Source organism: Ruditapes philippinarum, unplaced genomic scaffold (genome assembly GCF_026571515.1).
Source record: "Ruditapes philippinarum isolate M1 unplaced genomic scaffold, ASM2657151v2 ctg1085_1_1_1_1, whole genome shotgun sequence".
Taxonomy (NCBI): domain Eukaryota; kingdom Metazoa; phylum Mollusca; class Bivalvia; order Venerida; family Veneridae; genus Ruditapes; species Ruditapes philippinarum.
Genome location: NW_026857392.1, coordinates 243,244 through 260,786, shown reverse-complemented (window position 1 = coordinate 260,786; position 17,543 = coordinate 243,244). Strand labels below are relative to the sequence as shown.

General features: G+C 31.0%; 1 protein-coding gene and 1 long non-coding RNA gene across 2 annotated transcripts in view; both read left to right on the top strand.

Moving 5' to 3' along the window:
* LOC132749587 (armadillo repeat-containing protein 3-like) overlaps positions 1–17,543 on the top strand; it is a 77,558-nt gene that overhangs the window by 7,127 nt on the left and 52,888 nt on the right. The window lies entirely within an intron of this gene.
* Positions 4,942–6,701, top strand: LOC132749580 (uncharacterized). Its single transcript, XR_009628439.1, has 2 exons — positions 4,942–5,570; positions 6,135–6,701. It is a non-coding gene; the product is annotated as an uncharacterized LOC132749580 (long non-coding RNA).

The following is a 17,543-nucleotide window of genomic DNA, read 5'->3' as shown; positions in this document are numbered from 1 at the left end:
TTCCCTTTAAAACAGGTAGTTTTCATAGTTGTAGGTCTTAAATTTCCATAGTATTTCAAATTTTCAAATACTTCTCTTAATATAAATTTGAAAAATAAAATTTCAAAACAAATTGCCATGTCTACAGCAAATAATTATCCTGTTATTTTTAAAAATTTAAAATTCATACCTTTACTATTGGTTACAAAAGGTTTTAAAGTTGATTTTCACCCGTCCGAAAACAGAAATACTTTGTTGAAAATTTTCCTTTATCAGAAAATAAAGAATTATTATGGAACTAAATAAAATTAACATTAAATTAAGCATTATATCTCCACTTTGTATGCTAATAATTTTCTATATTTGTCAATAGTGTCATAAAATATGTAATTTAATAACGTAAACAACTAAGTCTAAACAAGCTAGTACCAGTATATTAAAATACTTCCCTAATACTATTATTATATTCAATCAATAGCCGTACCCCCCCATTACAGCATACATTTCTTTTTGCGTTGTGAAATATTAATTATTTCAATAACGATGACCGCAAAACAAAATTTTACAATAATTACGTTTTAAGCTGATTCATTTAGCAGAAATGATATTTATCACACCTGTTTGTAAAAACAGGAAACAGCAATTTCGTAATGACTGACCCATTGTCCAAATTTATTGATAATTTGTGAATTCAAACATTTTTCATAAAATTCCTAAAAAGGCCATTTTGGCATTATTGGTTGCGTTTATGTGCGTTTTGAAAGAATTCATATAGAATTGTAGTTTATGACAGTTATAACAGAAAATCTGGTAACCAAGGTGTCCCTGAATTCTGTACCGTGGCACACCTGTATTCACACCTAACTTCTCAAAATAAGTTATTTGAAACAACTATGACCTTAAGGACAAATTGAACTTTATTGCTGCTGTGGCACAAAATCTTGCTATAAAACTACGCTATTGACATTAATACTCTCCGAGCTAAATGAATATACAATTTTTTACTTTTGAAATAAAAATCGTACAAAATAATTGAAACTTTTTGTATCATGTCAACTCTTTTTTCTTCAAAAATTAAAGCAACATGGGATTAAAAACAGCCAAAAAACAGTTCTGAAAGTCATTTGTTACCTAATGACCTTAACAAATCACATCTTATCTTAAAGGCATAGATGATTATAAGGATCTTTAACTTGTAATCACCAATCAGAAGCGACCTTTACCCTCCCCACTGTCAAAATTACCCTTTATACCCGTCAAAATTACCTGTTAAAATCGTTAGATCACAAGAAACTTCTGTTTGTATGCGAACAATAAGGCTTGACATTGATTACTAACATAATTATTTTCTTTACAGATCAGTCTAGTTGGAAACCCATTACATTCATATATCTGTTAAAGCCTTTTTTGTTCGTATTATCGTATAATCTACGTTACGAATTGCTAGCACATGCTTAAACCGTTTGTTACAATTAGTTCTATCCATTTCAAAGTGATTTATGCTTTTTTCATCTTTTATGATAGTACTAATTTAAAGAAATCGACACAAGACATTATAAATCATTATATCCTGCCTTTACAACAAAAAACTGACTTCTTGACAAAAAAATTGTCTCCGGCAAAAAGACGTCTGCAAAAATATACCGTATATCTAAAATTTTGACACGTAAAAATTCAAATTTACAGCTTGTAAACAATTTCTGAAAAGCCGCATGTTTTGCTCATCATCTCCTACTCAGCAAAAACTTTTTTTCATTGCCGTAACGTAATTTTACTCAGAATAAATTTAAGTTTATTTTTACTTACTTGCTATTTATTTCTGCACTTGTTGAACATATTATCTCCAACTTATATTCTTTCACAAACTGAAACAAGAGTGCAAGAAATGAAGAGAAACATTTCAAAGTAAAATCATTTCTTTTTATATTGTTCTTTACCGGTACTTTTTTACGATTTAGTGCCGATTGAAAATGTGAAGTGAATTTTAATGTGTTAAGGTACGATGTCCCCGAGGTTTGAATATTGTAATGCACATCTTAATTATCATGATCAAATGAGCCGCGTCACGACAAAACCAACATAGTGCGTTTGCGACCAGCATGGATCCAGACCAGCCTGCGCATCTGCCCAGTCTGATCAGGATCCATGCTGTTTGCTTACAAACCCTTTAACAAGTAGAGAAACAGATAGCGAACAGCATGGATCCTGATCAGACTGTGCGGATGCGCAGGCTGGTCTGGATCCATGCTGGTCGCAAACCCACTATGTTGGTTTTGTCATGACGCGGCTCAAATGTACAATGTCTTAATGAGAAAATGCTAAATAGCAAAAAACAAACACAACATCCAGATAACAGCATTCCTCTCCTCTCGTTTTCTAAGTGGTTGAAATATATTATATTCCTTTTGCTAGTGGGAATTTTTCTTCTTTTTTTCTTTTCTTTTTTTTATAAATTTGTTATGTGTACCACAGAACTTTCCAGAATTTTGAACTTATTTAAAGTAATATAATCGTCTATTTCAGTTTTGATCAGAAATAGCTCACAAGTATTTACTCTTCAAAAGTATTTACATAAATTTGCCTTTAATTTAAAAGAATTTTTAAAAAAATAACGTGTTTATCATATCTTATGATTTTTAATCTACACTTAATAAAGTGACAACCGTTTTTTTGTTTTAAAATGCACTTCATAAATTTGATCATAATGAACGTTTACAATTTTATCCGAAGATATAATTGTGGGTCTATGTACTCTGAAAATTAAAAGCACTTAACATTTTGTTAATGCTGTTGAAAATGAGGTACGTAATATATAAATAATTTGTATGACAGGGTTTTTAACTAATATCATCAAAGAACGCCACTTATAAAAGTGAAAATTTTAATTCAGCAAGCATTTGTAATCTTGAGGAAATCTTAATGTTTTAAAGTGCTGTTTGTACGACAAAGTATCTAATGAACTCAGGTCCCATTATTGAGAGTATCTTATATGTATCAACCCTCAGAGTGCAATACTATTATGGTAAAAAGGGCCGCATGCTTACAGAATATAGCCACTGGTAAAGAGCCTGCCAGCATACAGGGTTCTATGTGATCAAACCCGAGAGTCTGAATCTTTATTGTTAGGTACACCATTTCATGTACATATACTTTGAAACTGATGTCCTTTTTATTGGATAATAAACAGTTACAAATTATATCTTATTTTGATCGCTAAAAGATAAAAATATATACAGAGGGGAGATAATTAAGCATAAAAGCCCTTCAGAAGTTCATTTTTGATCTTGAATACTAATATCAAGTTTAAAATTAGTTTTTGAGAAATTAACCTTAAAATGGTTAACCAGGGCAAAAATATCTAAGTCCAAAAAGGAACACATAACATTTATGATATGACTTCACATTTTTATAATGAAGAAGTACGTTTAGAGGGTTTGAAGTGAAAAGTAAAAATAGTTTTTGAGCAAATGGACCTTGACCTACACATGCATAACATATTACAGGGACCAGTGACCTTGACCTTTCACCTTTTGACCTGAAAATAAGTGTTAGTGATATAACTCATCAAGGTGCAGTTTCAAAGTAGAAGGGTTGCTAGTATTGAAGTTTGTTATGACTTAAAAATGAAAACTTAACCAAAAAAATCACGGTTAACCAATGCAGACGCGAAGGCCGCCGAGTAGCGGTCATGACAATAGCTCTTCTGTCCTTTCTAAAAAGTGGCGCTAAAAAGAAATGTAATGATAAATGATACTTTGATTGGCATGTTATTATTTGTGTCTGTAATATTACTATAACTGAGTTATAGAATACAAATGCACTTGTTATATAACAGAAATTTCAACACTTCAAATGAGATTTTCAAGTGTTCATTTATTTACACAGGATTATACTCTTCTAATTTGATAGTTCAAATTTAAACCAAAATCTAATTTAAGATAAGAAATATTAAATTTAGTGCATTCCATTCTAAATCTGGCTACATAAATCTATGAGTGCATTTATCTGTTTATTACAGGCTTTCTTGAGGGATCAGTATTTATTTAACTCAATTCTAAATAGTGCATTCCATAGGTTCATCTAAATACAATTTTAACTTTTCCTTTACGTCCACAGAGTGTTGCACTTAAATAGTAAATTTCTTGTCCCTAAATGTTTTGTATTCCAAAATTTAATCATGTTCTGTGTCCAATTACATATTTTTATAAAAATAACCTTTCTTTATTATTTTTTTTTTCAAATATTTTTATTTGGATACCGCCTTTAGATCATTATTTACATAAGTGTAGTGTAACACTTGATCACAAACCAGAACAGTATACAATTGGCTTGAGCAGAGAAGTTGGCACCAGCATGTGGAGATATGGTAGGTATTTGTTAAAGAATCCAGAATACTAATTAAATAGGTCAACAAATGAATGTTAAATCCAAACAAACCAAAAAAATAAAGAAAAGACAATTTCATTTTTATGGATCATATATTACCTTCTCCTTATTTTTCTTGCTTTATTTGGCAATATTTAAGTATCTTAATATAATAATAAAATAACAACAATAATTTACAAGTGGCACACCTTTTAATGTTACGTACATTTCACTAGATATTTAAATGTATTTGTTTTACCTAAAAGTTCAAATTTTAAACAGTTCAGCATTAAATGTTGCTTATTCTCAAAATCATATAACAATGATCAGCTTGTTACATTTGCATGCACATCAGTGAAACATGCCCTGAATTAACTTGTCAAAAATTGTCACATATATTCATTTAAACATTATGCATTAAAACACAGAATACATTATCTGATTAATGCATTTTCTCCCTAAAAAAAAAGTTTCAAAATTAGCAAATTATACAACCAAGCCCATCAAAAATCTTCTTTAATAAACCATTCAAGTTTTATTTACAACTGACATGAAATCGTAAAATGATTGTGGTCTACGCTAAAGCAATTAAACAGAAATTACCTGTACGAAAATTCTGAGCCAATTCTGTACAGACTCTGTACCAACTCTGGTTGTTATAGAGGCAGATTTTCATTTTTCTGTACAGAGTTGACACCGACACAGAATTGGACACAGAATCCGCCTAGGAAATAGGTGATTTTCTGTGCAGAATTAAACAGAATCAAAAAATTTTCTGTACAGAAAAATTTTCATACAGATATTTTGCTCTTAGTTATTTATATAAGACAGAATTTCACTACTTAGAAAAAAAATTGAGGCAGAATTTACATTAACACACAGAATTTTAACACTTAGATAAATCTTGAGACAGAATTTACTTTTCTAGCCAGAATTTCACTCTTGAGTTAATCTCAGAGTAGAAGAATATTCTGTAATACCAGGTGTAACCCCCATGTAACCCCTGTTGGTCAATTCAAATCTCTCAGGCCGCCACGTGAGGTTTTATTACACAAAGTGTCTTCATATTGGCAAAGATTATGTTTTGTTTAGTTTATTTTTCTAATGATAAGTTAACAAGTTAGTTGTTGTGAAGTTGTGAAGAGAAATCATGACTGTAGAGACTTGAAATTCTCAGATTTAGGGGCCAAAGAGGAATTATGATGGAATTATAATCAAAACCAGAGGTAAGATTTTGCAATGTTTTCTTTGAATTTTTGGGTATACCTTCCACAATTGATAAAAGAAATTATTTATACATCTTTTAATAGTCTATGGATTATCTATATTAGTTGATTTTACTATGATTTGAGACAGACCACTATGGTCTAATGAGTATAAATGCACTGAGGTCAAAGCTGGGACAGTGAAATTATAAGTTCATAAATTGCTTTTTGATAAGTCAAGATCTATTTTTTTAAATTTCCTATCTTGCTCTTTTATGCAGTAAATAGTTTGGCTATTCTATAATTCAATTCATTTAGCTTATAACTCCCGGCAATTGTGTTACTATTTTAAGTTATGTTGCAATTTACATGTGTAAACAATTGTAACACAAGCTTTGGTCAGGGATGATATATGTAAACAGTCAGTGACTTTGATGTTACTCAGGGTGCTATATCAGTGCTATACAAAAAATAGGGATACAATTGTAACTGTTTTATATACACATTGAAATATTTCACAAATTATGCATATCATTTAATAATAGAATGAACATTATTCAAATTCCTTTTTTTTTTACTCTTTAGATTATGTCAGGATGTGTGGTGCAAAGACAGAGACAAGCCAATTCCTGATGACACTGTGCCCTCAACAAGGCTATTACTCGTTGGATAGACTACTCCAGGAAAGAAATGAATAAAAATTGTTAAATGAAATTAATAAATAAAAAATGTTCAAAAGGAAATTGATTTTGTTTTTAGCCAAAAAAGAAAATCTGTACAGAATATTTTCTGTACAGAATTTTTTCTGTGCAGAATTCCCTTTCAGATATTTTCTATGGACAGGGTTAATTCTGTACAGAATATGAAGAAGCCCAGATTTTTTTCTGCCCAGATTTTTTTTCTGCCCAGAATTTTTTTTTCTGCCCAGATTTTTTTCTGCCCAGAAAATATTCGGCTTAATTTAAATATTTCAGAAAAAATCTGTACAGATTTTGTTCTTTATCCTTATTGCTAAAATCTATTAATAGAATTCTGGTTCAACTTTGTTTCATTTAACCAGATTTTTTTCTGTACAGACTCTGTACAGAGTTTTCAAAATAAAGTCTGTACAGATTCTGTCTGCATTCTGCCCAGACTTTTTCGTACAGGTAAGCTCCCAGTTTTATGCGATTTAATTCCTTATACTTCACCTCACAATCCTCAAACACAGGATATCTGTTAACATTCAATTCTGTATTGAAACAAATTTAGCATTTCAAAAGGAAGATTTAAACATCATAAAATATTTACATATTGCGAAAGATATATATTGAACATTTTAATTAGCTACTTTATACGTAAAGTTGAACCTTACTTTAGAAATATATGTTAAATTTTTTGCGGTTATTTTACACAAGTTTAAATACGAGTTTTTCGTTCTCTGATTTTATAATAGTTTGATTGAAACATTGTTAAATAATATATTTAAGATCTAAATTCATTGCAGATCTATAAATTGTATGTTTATTTTCGAATTAACATATTTTAACACAAGAACTGTGGGTTCAAACCCTACTTAGGTCACAATCATGTTTCTTCATATCACACCAGTACTGGTTAGTTTCTTTGAAAGCAGACTTGAAAGTGATACAATGCAAAAGATAATACAAAAATATGTTTCAAATTCTAGCTTAAATAAAAATGTTTAACCAAAGTTTCAAAAACTGAACCTTACTTTATTTCTACACTGATATTAGATTCAACTACATTTTATTGTACAAAAAAAATTAAATTTACCTTTAGCTCTTATGTATGAACACTATGATATTTTCCCTCGCAATAGGTTTCCTTGCTTTAAAGTCGGCTAATCCAATGTTATTATAATGAAATATGAAATAATTACTTTCCCAGATGAATAGCACAGATAAAGCCAAAGTTTTGCGAATTTTCAAAGTAAAAAATTGATAAAGTTTTACTCTATATCACAAAAGAAAGAATAATTGTGCCAATTTTCCATAGCATCTTGGCTTTCCCCTGGCTCCCAGCCATAAAATTGGAAACCAATATGCAAGCACTTATAACTGTAAACACCGGGCCAGTTTTGCAAAGAGTATTTTCCAATATCTTCTGGTAATTTTTCTATTCATTACAAAACATTAAAAGCTTCCTCCCTATCACTTATTGTTAAACATCAATCTCCTCTCTAAACAGTTTCATTCTCAGTGTAATAATCATTAACGATATAATTGCCTTCTTTCAGTTAATTGAAGTTAAATCTTTAAACCTATTTAAAGAGAGACGTCTCTGTATTTAATCAGAACAAAAAAAGACCATTGCTTTCAGTCTTAAGTCATACTTATTTCCATGAAACTTGGATTGTGGTGCAAGCTTTGAGCAGTTTCTGTAAATAACACTTGTGTAACTTTCCTTAATACACCACCAACACCGATGCAACATAAGGAAGTCTGGTTGTGTGCTCAATAGGTCTTCAATCTCTAGTGGCAAATATATAAAGCACTTAGTTTAAACATTCAAATATTATGGTGGTATTCAGGTTGTGAAGAAAGATTTAAGTTTATTTCAACCTCTCTAAAGTCCACTTTTTAGAACTAACTTAAGTATTGGTGTCATATGAGGGGACATGGTCATGAGCCAAGTAAGGTTTAAACCCATGAACCCCGACTTAAGAATCACAGACACTTTAATCACTTTGTAAGGTAACTACTCAAGCACTTTTACTGAACTGATTATTTTACATTTACAGTTCTGTATTATGTGGTAGAAAAAGGAAGAATATAAAGAGACTACATTTCAACACCAGATTAATATGGACAATAATTTCTTAATTATGCTTACTGCTGTTTCACTCTTTATCCATTTATATATTATTTGGTTGAAATGTATTTATTTAAGCTCAATTGCGAAACAAGTTCTTTCAACTTCATATAATATTAATCACTTTGGAGTCCACTTCCTGGAACCAACCAGTACTGGTGTCATATGAAGAAACATGGTCATGACCCGAGTAGGGCTCAAACCCATGACCTCTGGGTTGAGAGACAGACACTTTAACCACTTAGCCTCCACTCCCCTTCATATTTTGCATGCTTTTCATAATTTTGAATGCACAACTCTATCTTCTCTCCTTGACACTATAATAATATAATTAGTATATAATTCTATATCATTTATACAAGGTTTTATAAATCCATTTCTTAATAACAACCACAATGATGTCAAATTATACAAATAAAACAATCATCTATGAAACAAGTCTCTAAACCACAACATTTCATATAATCAACAAATGAGCCACGTCATGACAAAACCAACATAATGGGTTTGCGGCCAATATGGATCCAGACCAGCCTGCGCCTCCGCGCAGTCTGATCTGGATCCATGCTGTTGGCTATCAGTTTCTCTACTTGTTATAGGGTTTGTAAGCTAACAGCAGTGATCCTGATCAGACTGCGCGGATGCGCAGGCTGGTCTGGATCCATGCTGGTCGCAAACACGCTATTATGGTTTTGTCATGACGCGGCTCAAATTTTTTATGTAAATAGGCACATATACTGTAGAATTAAATTTTCATTGCAGCAATGGTCTCGCTTCTAATTAGCGTAGACAAAAAGACTGTAATATATTTAATTATAATCCAGCTTGATCCCTACGGTAATTAAAGGGCATGGCTGATTTTGGTTAAGTCACCAATCATCACAAGAATTTTAATTCATTAATTGACCTTAATTACTTCAGGCTAATTTACAGTTTGTATAATACACCCAAATAAGTTTGTTTCTAGTCATCTCACAATTAAAATAAACAAAAAGTAGCGCAAGTTTCTTTCACAGAAAATATATGAAAAAGTTATTTTGAAAATGAAATATAGAATGCTCTAATAAATGCAATAAAAAGTTTAGGTTCAGCTGTAAAAATCAAGGGTCACTTAGTATACCGGAAAACAGAAACATTATATTTGGCATATTGGTATCAGGATTTTATGTCTGCAAAAAGGGAGCCAGTGGCTTATCAGTTAAATTACACCATAGATAACACTGTTCTACATGTACATAAACAACACTCCTCACACATTTATTTTAAACTCAGGGTTCACATGCAACAATATCAGTGTGTTTCCAGACAAAGAATGTACATGTACTTATTAGAAAGAATAATTTCATGTCATTTTCAGCATAATATCTCACTAAATCAACTTTTGTCTTCAGCTAATCTTATTAAAGGGACTCCACTGAGTTGGGGTTTTTTTACCTGACCGGACTGAAAATGATTTTTACGAGATTACTGTTTCATTTGATGTAGGTCTAGACTACTAACTTGTAGTTGCAAAATTTTAGATCATTCGTGCACTCCATTTTTCCAGAATAATTATTCTAATTGTAAAAGAAATGATCCAAATTGAAATGCGTTAAAATTGTTAATAAGACTTTATCTTACTACCAATAAACCCTAAAAAGTACCACGCTAAATATCTTTAATGGACTTGCCCCTCTATAAATCTGGACAAAATCATTCATATCTTTAAATGAAAATTATTAAATGTATACTGACAGCAATGTGAAAAGTGCAGATCATGATAAAATAGAATGGATGTGTCAGCTGATCTAGGAGGACACTGTTGATTTGATAGTTCTGCATATGATAGACAAAATTCTGTACCTTTAACAACTTCCCCTCAATTAAACAACAAAATGGAAGAGAAATTTAGAAAGTCACCCATAGTCTTTCAGCAAATCTAAATTTTGCCATCTGCATAACCAAGAATTTATAAATTCTAGGCTAAAATGTTCTTATTAGTACTAGTAATGTTCTTGGCAATCTTATTGCACTGAGTGAGGAAAGTTGAACATTTGTTAATTATACTTGGGTAAAACCAGTGCAAAAAACCTAATGACTGCACAATTTGTTTGACATTCTATTTATAATGACAAACATATATAGCTTCTAGTACTCTATAACATTATTACACTTTTGTAATTAGCTATTAAAGAGATGATTTTTCTGAATTTAATGGAAAGACCAATTGACTGACTGGAGTTTATATCATACGGAATAACTTTATCAAAATAATGTTATTTTATTCAAATTACATAAACAACCGACAACCTGTAATTCAAGTACACTATGACACCAAAGCACTGAAAATGATATGCGATAAGGAGACAGTTTGTTTTACTTCTAAGAGAAAAAAAAGCAAGATAGCCTTATATAATAAAGTGAATATCTATGTGCAGCCAAATTTTACCTTATCTTTACAACATTTCTATTCACAAACTTCAAGATTTCCTGTTAAAATTTCCCATTTTACACCTGTTGATGTTCCCTCCAGTACAAAGTACTTACACTTTTTACATGTTATCACTACAGAGCAAAAACACTGTAACTGGGTGCCTACAAACATAATCACATAATAATGATAATTCAGTTTTGTTTTCACTTGTTGAGACACATAGTTCCCAACCACGTGCATACACAGAAAATGCATCAAAGTACCATACAAACACTTAAAAATAAATGAAAACCAAAGGTGCATTCCTATTTCCTATATACCTCTTTTATATAAACACAATCTGGTAGGAGTACCTCTTTAAAATACAGTTTTTAAATACAGACCAGAAATACCACATCACTTTAAAAGAATGACTTTGAATGCTGCAATAAAATCTCATGAAAAAAATGTAATAAATGTAATAATAATGTAATTAAAAAAAAATTTACACAAATAATTATATCATTTTCGAAATTATTTATATTTTTTGGTTAATTTGTGCAACGATGATTTAACTGCAAAAAGATATGTTACATTATAAAGGGCCATAACACTTCATAAAAGAAAAATCTTAACTATTAACAGCTCTTGACTGCTTTAAAGCAAATTCTATCGTTATATCAAACTCATTGAGCATCTACACTGATGAAACACGAGCAAGTTTGCAACATTTCTTCAAGAAAAGCTTTGAGAGTGGAATTTATTTTTAATGTGATCATTCTTAAAAACAAGAAGCTGTAAACATGGAAATATTTTATTAGTTTAACAAGTATTAGCAATTCAAAAATGCTAGCCGGGTATCAAGAAAAAAATTTTGTGAAATAATTCTTTCTGAATAATAAAGCGGCAATAAAAATGATAATGAGTGATAATGATAAATATAGTGTACATAATGCCAATTATGTTATCCTAACACAAACACCTGGGTTATATAAAAAAATCTCAGCTCAGACTAACTTCTCGGGTACCAGTATTTGATTGGTCAGAAACAGGCACAGACTGGTATGCTGGACCAATGAAAATCTTGAAATTTGAGACTGAACTTAGAAAAAAAAAAAAAAAAAACAACTTCCAAGCAAAATGTCTGTGTTTTCTTTTTCTCGAGCTATAACCCTGTGTAAGAGTATCAGATTCTAGACAAAAATAAACAAATATAATTTATGGTATGGTATACCTTGTACATTCTTCAGTAACAGAATCCAATTTACGCAGGTGTTTTAATTGTTATTGCTTGCTTGATGGCAGACTTAGTCCATGCAATCACCTGAAAAAATATATAAAAAATACACTCTCAGAGGCTTTTCTTCATTGCATTTTAAAAGATTTTTTACTGTTTTTTTTGTTTGGGAGAATATTTGTTCTTTTCCTGGAAAGAACTTGTTTAAATTTTAACTATAAATAGATGAAAAGTTCAGTTTGTGTGGTGAACCAAAAATAAATTAATATTCTTTGATAATTTTCTGAATTTTCTTCTAAAAACTGAAACTGATAATTTTCTGTTTATATTTGAATAATTCACATTAGAAGAAGCTTGTGTAGTTTTTTTATTATTATTATTTAGACAACATTTATCTTTCAACAGACATTGAAATCTGTGCTTAAAGAATAAATTCTTAGAAAAGTTTTGAATAAAACACTGTGTTGAATTTTGATAATTTTTGAAATATTTGTTTCATTTTGTGTGAATCTTATACTTTCTCCTGTAGGAAGAAAATTGTATGATAACATATACAAGTTATATCCTAAAAACTTTGTCTATTGTTTTATATATATTTACCTTGTATTTACATGTATTGTATATTGAGTTAATAATAAAATCTTGAAATCTTGTGATTGCACACACTTTGATGCACACACACTAAATGCAGTTTTATTTACACCAACTAAAGAAAATTATCCACATATTCTATAAAATGTTAAATCCATCTCTTTCTGTTGTAACTTTGATAATTTTATCACTTGAATCCATTAACTTCAGAGCCTTTGATTCTAGCACCTAATTCAAAATTTTCCATTCAAAATTCTCTTTGATGTCTGTTAACTGTATTCCATATCCCACTAAAATTCTGCTTTCAAAACAAAAGCCGATCTTTTCACTAAGCTCAATTTATTTATGTTTCCCTTGCAACTTAAGCACATAAATATTTATTCTTCATTTGCCGGAAAGTTTTTGCTCCCATGTATTCTGATTACAGTAGCTGATAAGCCCATTGGCTTGCACTGTGTACAACAGCATGCACAATTAACTTTCAATCATCAGGATACAAACATGTGGTATATGTTCTATGTTATATTTTTTTTTTAAAAAAAGTTATTTTAAGATAACTTTGTTTTCAGGACAGAAGTTAGATGTAATTTTATTCATGGAATTATATCATTTTATGTTTTTCAACAAGCTGGCAACAAGCGCAGACCAAGATCAGTCAGCTCAATTCCTTCATGGTCATGGTCTGTACTGTTTGTTAGTTAATTTGTACATAATTATTTTTAAAATTTTCCCTTAAAAGGATGAATAATTTTGTCCAGATTAAAAGATGGACAAGTCCATTTCCAATATTTAGAAGAATAAATGGTTAGACAAGTACCAGAGAGCAAGTTCAGCGAAAAGTTAGCCTGCACATCCAGTTAAACCAGACAGCTAATAATTAGTGATATTGAAAACTTTTCTTTAATGAACTATTAATACACTCAGTTTGAATTGAAAATTGACTTTTCTGTTCAATTCATTTGAATTAAAGGCCTTTAAACCATTTTCTTGGTCATTTTGCACAATTCAAATGTGGAAAAACAATCAGCATATGTTCTAAAATTTTGCACACAACTTACTGGTAGACCTACATCAAATGGTACACAAATCTCAAAAAAAACATTTTTTAGTCCTGTGATGTCAAAAACCCTCAGTGGAGTCTCTTTAACATCTTATAAATGTATCATCAAACGAACATAAAGGATATTGCATTTGATGGGAAAGTGTTATTACAACAATAAAAGCACTAGTAATCAATTAGCAACCTTTTCCGCCAGTCACAATATCATAATTTGGTAACCTATTTCCCTAGAGCTCCCACATTCTGATGTAATGTCAAATAACAAGAGGTTTTTTTTTAAGTAGGCCTACCCTAAAACCAACAATGATATTATTTTTTTATTATCTGGTCTGTGAAACAGTAACAAGTGTGTCTTTGCACTAAACTCCTAAGGGACTGACAAAAGGCTGCCTAAATCATCATTTCTTTGCTTTTACTCAATAAATTCATCATTAAAAGTACTCGAGTATAGAAACAGATACACAGTTTATATATAATGCAACAGTATTCAACTTGAAAGCCTGAAAAACAGTAAAATAATTTTTGACATGTCACTAATTAGCAGGATAGAGTGCTATAGTATGTTTGTTACATTGCTGAACATGTCTTATAGCTCAACTTATTTCATAGATGCAGTAAATCTTGTTTTTTCAGTTTCTTTATTACTTTCAAAAATACATGTAGAAAAAACATGGTACTGAAAAAGTAATAAATAAACAATAAAATAATCCTCTATTCAATTAACACGACAATAAAAAGACCAAAAATTATAACCCTCTCATAAATGTTGGCAAGTTAGATACAAAAAAAGTTAAGAGTTAATTGACATTTTCTTTCTCATTATAAGAGATTACTTTTACTTCAACCCTAATTATAGCTGTATAGATCTTGAACCTGGTCAGACTGCACGGAAATACCCAACCAAACCAGCTGCACTGGTGGCACAGGCAAGTCATAGCTATCACATAGTGGTTCCTCTTCTACAGTGGACATTAGCTTTGCACTTATCACTACTGTCCAAAGACAAAATCAATCAAACTGAGTCTGCATTATTTTCAATTTACCGTTTAGAGCATTCTTAAGGGATTCTGTTTCTCTCTATTTCAAAAATAGACATATATTTATTGAATTCAAAACATGTGATAACAGTTAAATTTTTTCATTTTTCCACCGTAGTTAAGGGAACAGTCAGTAAAAGAAATTGTGGGGAACCGATCCCTTCCATGTATAAAAGGAGACAGGAAGATCAGATGTCTGATAAATGGCAGGTTCCCATGATGCTCTATGATATACTGTCTTCACAACTGAACAAGTGTTTTATCCTGGTACTGATTTATGGCAGAGAACACAAGAGTTTTTATGACAGTAAAATTAAATGCTCTTCAACCTTTCCCCTTTCCTCTCCAGACTTAATTTGTGTAAAGAAAATTCAAAAATGTGGATCTAACCATTACTTCATCCTCTTTAAGAATGCTTAAATCAGACAGATCACAGAATATCAGGTTGGACTGCACAGAATGATGTCATAACCCTGGCTAGTGCAAGCAATCCTGCTGACATGGGCATGGACAGACTCAATCACATAGAACCAACAATTTTCTCCTAAAAACATCTCTCCATTACTTTTACAAGTGGCATTAAAAAGGTAGAGGGGGGTCATTTAGTATCCCACACCTATGGTCACAGTAAATCTCTGTTTGGGGTAGAGCATACAGTTTGTGGTTGGAAAAAATGAAAACTTATAATGATGTTAATTGTTCTGTACTTTGAATCAAAATTAGTCAGAGATTATCTTTGCTTTTTTATGGTTTTCGTTAGCAGTATGTAGATCTTTTATGAGACAGTAATATGGTAATTGACCATAGTTTCTCTATGTGATGATGCATTCAGACTTGTCAGCCTTTAAATTTGGACATCCCCCATATCAGTGGTTTTGTTTTTTTTTCATTACAAATGAGCAGATGAAAAATAGACTCAAATATTATATAATAGCAAGGCCAGCTTGGGTGTGTACCTTTGGCCATAATTACTGGTACTGCAAGTAAAAGCCTCAGTATCCATTCAAAATAAAGGTTTATAATTTCATATAGATCTACCAAAGTTTCAAATAGTTACTTAAACATCAGAACTATAGCATAGAAAATCATAATTTTAACAATAATATATTTAATAAAGGAAGCAGTATAGGTCTATGTAAAAAAATCTAGCAGAGTCATTAGAAAACCTTAAATTACACAAACAAAACTAAAAAGCTGTAAATTTAAAAGTAAAACACAAAGCATACCTTGCTCACACTGACCAGCATAAACATTACATGTTTAATATATCCATAACCTTAACTTAAAGTCCTCTGGAACTATATATACATAATGGTCAGTGATTTGAGATATAATTCATAACACAAGTGCTAGGCAAACAAACCTTGGACATCTAACTCTCTTGATAGTGACCTATAAAAGTTGGAAATAAATCAGCATTATGCAATGTTTTACACTCATGTAGAGATAACCTCAAACATTAATTGTCTTTGATATCTTATCAAATTCAATAGACTTAAGGACATCAAACAAAACTTTAACACCAGTGATTTCCCTTTATTTACTTAGTCACCTCCCTTGACCTTACACATGTGTTTGTAAAGAAGAGTACTATAATTATCTCCCTCTAATATAAGGAATTACGCAACTATGGTGGCCACTGTAAGGTTTACAATCTCAATAATAGTTATAGGAAATGGTGGTGGTGTTGGTAGTTTACCCTCCAGCCACATTGAATTTACCAGAGCACAGTTCAGCCACCGCATCATGTCAAGCAATTTACCAGTCAGTACTAGTTGCCTTCACTTTCACAAGGAACTGATAACTTCTGTACATGCCAGAGCAGAAGTACAATGCGAATGACTGTAGAAAGGATTTCATGATCAATCACAACAAAGTGACCTGCATGGACAGGGAATCGAACCTGGGTTACCCAATTCACAATCCAACGCTGTACACATTAAGCTTACCCGATGCCTAATGTGTTACAAGTAGTAAGATTGTATCCACCACTGGATGCATATATAGGCTCACTTACATCCCTTACATCCCTAATCTTTGGGTTCAGTACAAAACAGTTTTAATCAAATGGAGATTATAACTTTCAAACAACCCCTTATTAGTATCTGACATATAAGGTTATATTGCTGCAGACACTTTTCGACAAGTGCATTTGCATGAAGGGGAATAAAATTATAGCCACAGATCTGAGCATAAAAAAATAGTCCCATGATTGGTCTAAAAAGTGTAGTGGCTATGGCCTGACCATATTGCCAAAAATGGCCATGGCAATGTAATATGAAGAAACATGATTTATGACCCAGATCGGCATAGCATTGCAATGGTTAATGTGTGACAATAATTAATAATAAATATTATTATTCACACAACCTTAATCATGATAAATGTATCGAATAAATTTTCAAATAAAATTAAACATCTCCACTAAAAAACAATTTTAATCCCCAAAAAAATGTAAAAAAAAAAAAATTCAATTAAACAACATTTATAAGTTTTTTCAATAGCTGGATACAGTTTCAAAACTGGTCACACAATGATTAATTAAACAGCAACTCATTAAAACATGCATCATGTTGTGTTAGAGAAATCCCTCCTGCGTGGTAAAATCGCAGTAAAAATGATTGAATTGCAGATTATATCTCCATTTCTGCAGATCAAAATGCTCAATTTCTGCAGTTAATTAAAGTTATTGACAAGGGAGGCTTCAAGATAATTTTATAAATGAGGAAATATGCTCGCAGCTTAATTGCTGTCATTTTGATTGGGAACTGATATCACCCAATAGACACGGAAAACATTTCAAAAGATAGTTAATTGTTTTGCATAGTTAATTTTCTGGCTGTTATTTTTTCAGATACAAAAT